Source organism: Haemaphysalis longicornis, unplaced genomic scaffold, assembly GCF_048455015.1.
Source record: "Haemaphysalis longicornis isolate Haplotype H1 unplaced genomic scaffold, Haemaphysalis longicornis Haplotype H1 scaffold_11, whole genome shotgun sequence".
Classification (NCBI taxonomy): domain Eukaryota; kingdom Metazoa; phylum Arthropoda; class Arachnida; order Ixodida; family Ixodidae; genus Haemaphysalis; species Haemaphysalis longicornis.
Window position 1 is genome coordinate 93,821,347 of NW_027526214.1, and position 7,826 is coordinate 93,829,172.

The window sequence follows — 7,826 nt, forward strand, 5'->3', positions numbered from 1 at the left end:
GTGCCATAATTATTAGCGTGCCATAATAAGTATTTCTCTCTATCTCGCATAATACTACACGACTGCTGGCTCCGCTGCGCCGAAACTTCAAAGATTTCATGGGCATGGGATTGCAGCAGCGACAATGGTCGTTACATACAAGTTCTGTCTTTTCACCCAGTTGGCCCTCGTCATCGGCACGTGCATCCCTGTATGCGTGGAGTCTGCAGCGCACGTACTTAGATCCGACACGTGCCCTTTTCTGGAGGCTTGCAGCGATTAGGGTGCTGATTTCCGGGGACCCCCTAACCCAATGCGTGATGCGACATCGGAGCGTTTGAGGGAAGCCGCAACGACATCGACAGCAAAAACGGTAGACAGCATGAGCTCGTCCACAAAGCATCACCCTTTCAGTGGGCATGGGATGGCAGGAGTGAAAATGGTCGCTAAAAACCACTTCTGTCTTTCAACCCAGGTTGGCGGTTATTATATTGACTATAAAAGATGTAACAACCCAAGTTTGCTGCCATTCGCATGCCCACAAGTTTTAATGGTTACGGCTGGTGAATGTGTACACGTTGTGAAATTGCTTTTGTTAGGAGGTGACGTTGAACATAATCCTGGTCCTCCGAAGCTAGGCCCCAATGTGCAGGATAATGAAGTCCTTCTAGGTATAGGTCGCCTAACGGAGCACCTCGACGAGTGGCACGACAATCTTCTAGCATTCATTGAAGAAGTAAAAAATAATCAAAAAGTTCTTGATAACAAAGTGTCCGATTTAAAAACACGTCTAGCAAACCTTGAAGAAAAGGGTAATGCTTTTGGAAATGCTTCCAAGGAATCGCGTTTACATTGTTCGGTTGCGTCAGCGGTTCGTAGTGAGAAAGCTGCTCTGCGCGCACGACTTGACGACTACGATGACCGATCGCGACAAGAGAACCTAATATTTCACGAAATTACTGATACTGCTGCCGAAACATGGTCAGACACAGAAAAAGGTTAGGGCAGTTCTTTCAAGTTCTTTCGAGATACAGCTCTCAGATGACGTGATATCTCGAGCCCACATACTAGGAGCATTTGTAGCAGAGAAGTGCCGCCCTGTTGTCGAACGGTTTTCGCCATTCAAAGTTAGATATAATCGTTTCCCAAAAAGCAAAGTTGCGTGTTACAAACATTAACATTAACGAAGACTTCTGTAAAGCCACACGGACGGCCAGGGAAAGAAATAACTGATTTCGTTAAAGCCAGCGGTCAAAAGTACTCAGTAAAATACAAGAAGGTTATTATTAACAAGAAAAGCTCCGTGTACTGCCCAGTCACCAACCTTGTGTTGTCTGTTGATCCAGTTGTTGATCCAGCTCATCAGTTCAAGCGTCTTCGAAGCAAAAAACAAATCCACGACGTGGTACTGTCAAACACAATTGTTCCTATCTGCTTAGTAATGTGAGAAGTGTAATGGGCAAACGAGACGCTCTGTCATCTCGGATTGACATCTGTCTTGCAGACATCGTCGTATTAACAGAGACGTGGCTTTCCGAGAAATTTGACAGCTTCGAAATTTTAAAGTGCGAAAAAAATACAAGTTTTATCTTTGCGAACGTGGATCGCGTTCCGGAGGCGGTGCCCTCATAGCTGCTGCAGCCAATCTGGTTTCAACCGCAGGTAGCTCTCGTTTGCCCTCTAGAATAAGTCTGCGTTAGTATTCGTTTACATAATAAAGACGCACTCGTTTGTGCTTGCTATCGGCCTCCTAATGTTTTTGGTCGTTCTTCTTCAGATTTGTACGATGCCCTTAACATGCTTCATGTTTGGTTTCCCGCCTCGCATATTATTCTTTAAAGCGGTTTTAATTTCCCTGACATCCATTGGAACTTGCCTTGTAGCTTATCTAGTTCCAGTATTTCCGAATACACCTATTTTATTAATACATGCTTAGAGTTTAACCCTAGCCAGTTGGTTAACACCCCAACCCGGATCACATCTACTTGTTCTAGCATAATAAATTTGGTGTTCACAAATAACCCTGATCTAATTCAGTCTCTGTGAGTCATGCCAGGTCTCAGTGATCACTCTGCCATTCACTTTCTTGTGCCCAACACGCCGCGCAGAATTAGAAAAACTACAAAAGTACTCAGTGACTACGGAAGAGCTGACGATACGTTAAGTAATGCTGAACTGGAGACGTTCACACGACTTTTTTTTAGCTTTCCTGAAAACTCCGCAAACGAAAACTGGCTACGTTTTAGAGCTAAAATCACAGAGCTTAGTGACCGCTTCATACCGCTCCGTAAAATAACCGATAACACTTTGTCTGCTTTGTTCACGCCAACTTTACGGCGGCTACTTAATAAAAAGAAGGGCATCTTTTGAAGTGCAAAGCTCTCGGGTAACATCAAAAGATGGAATAAATATCGCCGTGTAGCCGACGAGTACGCAAGCACACTCTTATTGGCCTAGCCCCCTTATTTTGAACAACCGTTGCTTTCTTTTCTAGCAAGTAATCCTCTGAGATTCTGGCAGGTTCTCAGTGGAAATAACAAGAAAGAAATTGACCCAGATTCTGAGAGCGAATCAATCATTCCAAGAGAAAATTGTTGCCTAGCTCTTAACAGTGTATTCGCATTATCATTTGTAAACGTGGCGCCTACCTCTCTTCCTAACTTGTCTACCCACAACTACAATCCAACGGAGTCAGTACACATTGATTGGGAGGGCATAAGGAAATAATTCCAAACCTCAGCCCTTCTTTTTCACCCGGAGACGATAGAATTACGCCAATTTTCTCAAAAACACCACTTTGTTTTCGTACATATTACTGCCCAAAATTTGTTCACAGCCTTTGAAATCGAGTACCCTGCCAAACGACTCGAAAGTGGGGAAGGTGGTTCCGGTTCACAAGTCCGGTAACACCAGCGCTCCCACAATTATAGGCCCAACTCACTAACTAGTATGCCATGCCAGCTATAAAAACACGTCATTTACTGCAACCTGGTCACCTTTTTTGAGAATAATTCTTTTTTCCGAACATTCAACTTGGTTTTAGAAAAAGTTACTCGTGTGAAACCCAGCTCTTATGCTTTACTAATGATTTGTTCTCTGCTATTAGTGGCGGCGCTTTTATTGATTGTGTATTTATTGACTTTTCTAAAGGACTTCACACAGTTTGTCATGAATTACCTGTTTTAAAGTTGAGTAAGTAAATCTTAACGAAACATCTCAAAATCGATCGAGTGCTTCTCACATAACCGCGAGCAAGTTGTTACTCTTAATGAATGTAACTCTCCTCCTACTGCCATAACCTCAGGTGTGCGCCAGGCTCTGTTTTGGGTCCTTTACTTTTTAATAAATAATTATGACTTGCCTCATAACATTTCCTCTTCCATTAGGTTATTTACCGTGAAATTCTGCGCTCTAACGACACTGACAGCCTGCAATCTCACCTGGATAATATTTCTTCGTGGTGCCTTACTTGGCTAATGAAAGCACAAATAAATTCAAATCAATGAGGATAACTCGTCATCCATCAAACGTTTCGTCCCCCCTCATACCTACTTAAGAACACCCCCCTAAGCAACGTTTCTTCTTACAGGTACCTCGCAGTCAACATCTCTAACAACCTGTCATGTCAGGCTCACGTTGATAACATCACATGCAATGCTAACCAAACTCTTGGCTATTTACGTCAAAATTTTTTTATTGCTCCAGTTAACCTAAAGCTTCTCCTGTATAAAACATTATTGCGGCCATAACTCAAATATGCGTCGTCTATCCGGGGTCCTAATATGTACATGCTCATAAACAACATTGAATCCATTCAGAATCGCTCAGCAACGTTTATATTGTCCAATTACTCTCGAACTGCAAGTGTCGCATTAACGAAGGTTCATCTAAATTTGTTTAACATCTCAATACCATGCAAAAATTTTCGTCTCTGTCTCTTTCATTAGATCTGTAACACTAACAAAACCCTCTCCGATCCACTGTTTTTCTACCATCCTACATATCATCACGCAATGACTTTCGATACAAGGCTGGCGTTCCCTTCTGACATAAGAACCACCATTTCAACTCTTTCATCCCTGAACCATTTACTGACTAGAATCACCTTCCCTGATCGATCCCTTCAATCACAGACGCCAACACGTTGAAATTTATCATTTCTGAGAGTGCATTGTAATTTTTTCTAATCCTGCTCTTTTGTTTTACTTTATGTTTGATATTTGCTGTCCAACTCCTCTCTGTGTTGCCAAGTGCCTTAAGATTAAATAAATGAAATGAAATGAACAAGGAAAACAAGCGAACCCCTCAACGTACCCCTAATCCATGCACAGCTTGATCAATGTGGGATCAGTATCAGGCACATTGTAAAGAACGCTCCATAAACTACCTTTTGTGAGTTTCCCAAGAGTGCGGAGAGGCGAATTCTCTCGGAACCTCCTTCTTTATTCCGCAGGGTTTTGTTGCTCAATCCCAGAGGAGCAGTTTTAAGCTATCGTAAAAAACCTGCATGAACAGTTCCAAATTCGTTTAGGTGACAGCCAGAACTTATCCACATATGTATAAAAGATGGCTAAAGCACCTAACATCAACTGCGCGGCTAAAGTATTGACAGTACCACAATCAGCGGTTCGGAGGAGGCAAAAAATGACTTCGGGACCATAACATCGCAGTCATGGCAAAAGATCTAAAATTGAGAATATATTCACAAGCCTCGCAGTAATGCCTGAATATTTTCGTTGGAATACGGCTGGAGCGCCACAGACCTATAGCTAGCCTACGCCCGAACGGCGCCTTGTCAAGGCCGAAGTTTGGGCGAGTCGGAATACGTTTATATGACACAGCGTAAAGAACACACCGGACACGAGTAACAAATAGACACCACAAACGCTGAGGTGTCTATACCCCTTATACCCCTACGGTTCCCCAGCACAGCTTCAACCAAGGCCGAAAACCTGCCCATCATATAAGCCCTCACCGTAATGATCAAAGTTATATGCTCTCCCCCCGAGAAACAGTAGCCCGTTACGACATTACAACGTAAAAACACTGCAAAAGTTCACCCGATTTGCAAAGGTATCACCAGTACAATCCTGCAGACAAAGTCGGCATTCTCTTTACACGATCATGATGGTGTACGATAAGTCTACCATTTTGTAGCAATCAGCAACAGCGAAGAGAATACCCAGTCGCATACTTCAATTCTTTCAATTCTTTTTCAATGCACCCCCCCTACAAAAAGCTCAATAATAAACTTGGGAGAAACACGCGCTCCAGCTACGCTATTTCAGGTTTGCAGCCGATGAAAACTAAATGAAGAGGTGTTATAACCCGAACATACTTTTTGCTGAAAATCTTTTTTGTAGAATGCAAAAATGAATACATTACAAGTCCAGTTAAACAAAACCTTCATGTTGAGGAACGAGGCGAAACAGATATACCCAGTTCTTCTAGAGGGTCTTCGTAGCAACTAGTGCCAAACGTGTCACTACCGATTTCCCTGAAGCCGCGTAACTTGTGCCCTCAGGGTGACGCAAATATTTCAGCAACCCAGTATTTGAGGAGAAGAAACAAGTGAACACAAGAGACACGTTCGTGGTTTAAGCGCGTTCTTATAAGCAAATAACTTTGAATGAATTCCACGCAAAAATTCCAGTGAAAATAAAAGCCGACGTTTTTATGAGCGGGGCTAAACACATTTATCTAGCTCTTCCCGAGGCTTTTCAAAGCATATTAAGGCTAACGTGCGAGTAGCGGTTCCTCAGAGGCCGCGTAACTTGCAACCTCACTGTGACGAAATACTACAGCAAGACAGTATTCGAGGACTCGAGGCACATGAGCACAAAAGACACGCTCGTAGCACAAGCACTTTCGTAGAAGAAAGTAACTCCTTGCATCCTTGCGTCCTTGCAAATAACTCCTTGCGTTCGGACGATTTCTAGCATAGCTTCAGAAAATACCAAAGGTGCGCCCAAGCACGAACCCTTTCCACGCTAGTCATCAAATATTTTCAGCACCTCCATCAACAATCAGTAGCCCGTTAGGGGGAAAAAGGGCACCACCAACCCATATTTACCTCGGTGGAAGGAGGTGTCAAGACCGAATAAAAGAAGAACAGCCGAAACTTTGGTTGGCTAATAATTTGAAAACACAGATCATGCTTCTGTTAGGGTGTTGTAAAAAATGTTGTGTGTTGCAGAAATATCAGCTGTAAACGAAACTTTTGCCGGGAGATGGAATTTTTGGAAGTACTTTGAGTTGTGCTGCCTGCTTATACTTCGGTCCAATAAAGTTTAGTTCAAGTTTTGGGAAATACTATATTTTTTTCGAACACACGAGACGACGACCAGTAAAAAATAATAATATACTATACACTAATAATAATATACTACGCACTGGAAACGGAGACAGAAATATTGATTACTTGAAGCGATTTAGAAGTCGGGGTGGCGACAGGCTCGAGCCTGATGCGATTTGGGTATCTCTGTTCACGAGAGAGAGTTGTTTCCCCATGTCAGTGCTACCCAGTGTCCACTCTCCCTTCTTTTGAAAGGAACATTGACAGAAACGGTCGTTACAGTAGCCCCTTATAGGGAGCGGCTACAACGGAGCGTGTACCAAAGGCAGTATAATAGGGGGAGTGGTAAAGGCAGGACTGGATGTGGGTAAGGAACGCTCGGCATGAGTGTGTGTGAGCCTGGAGGAGTCTTCATGTGCGTTCCAGAGCGTGTGTGGGTTGAGAACGGGCAGGTGAATATTTGAGGTGGGCGACATGGTAATGACTGACAATGTTGTAGTAATTTCTTAGTCTGTCCCTGGCTGATCTTGTCCCGTGGTAGAGAATCAGGTAGGGACCTCCTCGAGTGACGACGTGGGCTGCCTCACTTCTCCGGATGCCATCATGAGCCGTGCTTTACCTTAGCTTAATTAGGGAGAAGAGGAAATTTTTATCCATATTTTAGGCTGCAACTGGGAAAATAACGGCCTGAGTGAAATATCGAACAGTCGCTTTAAAACTCGAGATTTTATTCACTGGGGTTGACATGTGTGACAGCGCTGGCCCCAATGCTGCATCCTCTATCTCTCCAGGAGACGTGGTGTCCAACCCTTAGGGAGTTGATATGAGCGTTCAGGGATCTTGACACCTTCATAGTACATATGTCATAATGCGGTGATTCAGCAGCGTAAAATTAGTGGATATTTGTGTGCTATAGAAGACACCTGTGCAGTTCTCATGCCCTGTGTGGTATTCTGCCATTGTATACGTTGGATGCATATTGTGGGGTAGTTGAACCATTCGTTGAGCGTGGGCGAATGCGGAATGAAGACTTTCCGGCGTAATACTGTCGGGATACTAGGACCAAGTATGTAAAGAATGTGTAATCCTCTAGGGGTTCACCAGAAGGGTAACGCAAGCAGAAACGTGCGCTTCTACTGGCTGTCCTGCCGTGTTGTGTCCCCCAAGATGATCTGAGCAGGCAGTGGATGTTTGCACGTGGAGTAGCGGCACGGCTTTGTGAGCTTTCCAAATGAAGCATTTTTTAAAGTAGAGTATTGTTGGCGCGGAGGTATACAAGAGAGTACGTGATCCTACTCATAACGAAGAGCGCATCCACCCTTTCAAGCGCACCCTTTTTTTTCTCGTAAGCCTGACTCCAAGTAGTGAAACGTTTTATAAGATCGATATTCTGTGTGACGTGTTTGTTAGGCTTCGGGAGGAACTGATTGTTTGTCCTGTTTTTATGTTTGAGTACTCCGAGTATCTTGAGGGTCTGTACTTTGATTGGATGATTATCCCTGGAGAAAATATTATTGTGTCGTGTTTCAGAGCCAAGTTTTTGTGACTTAAC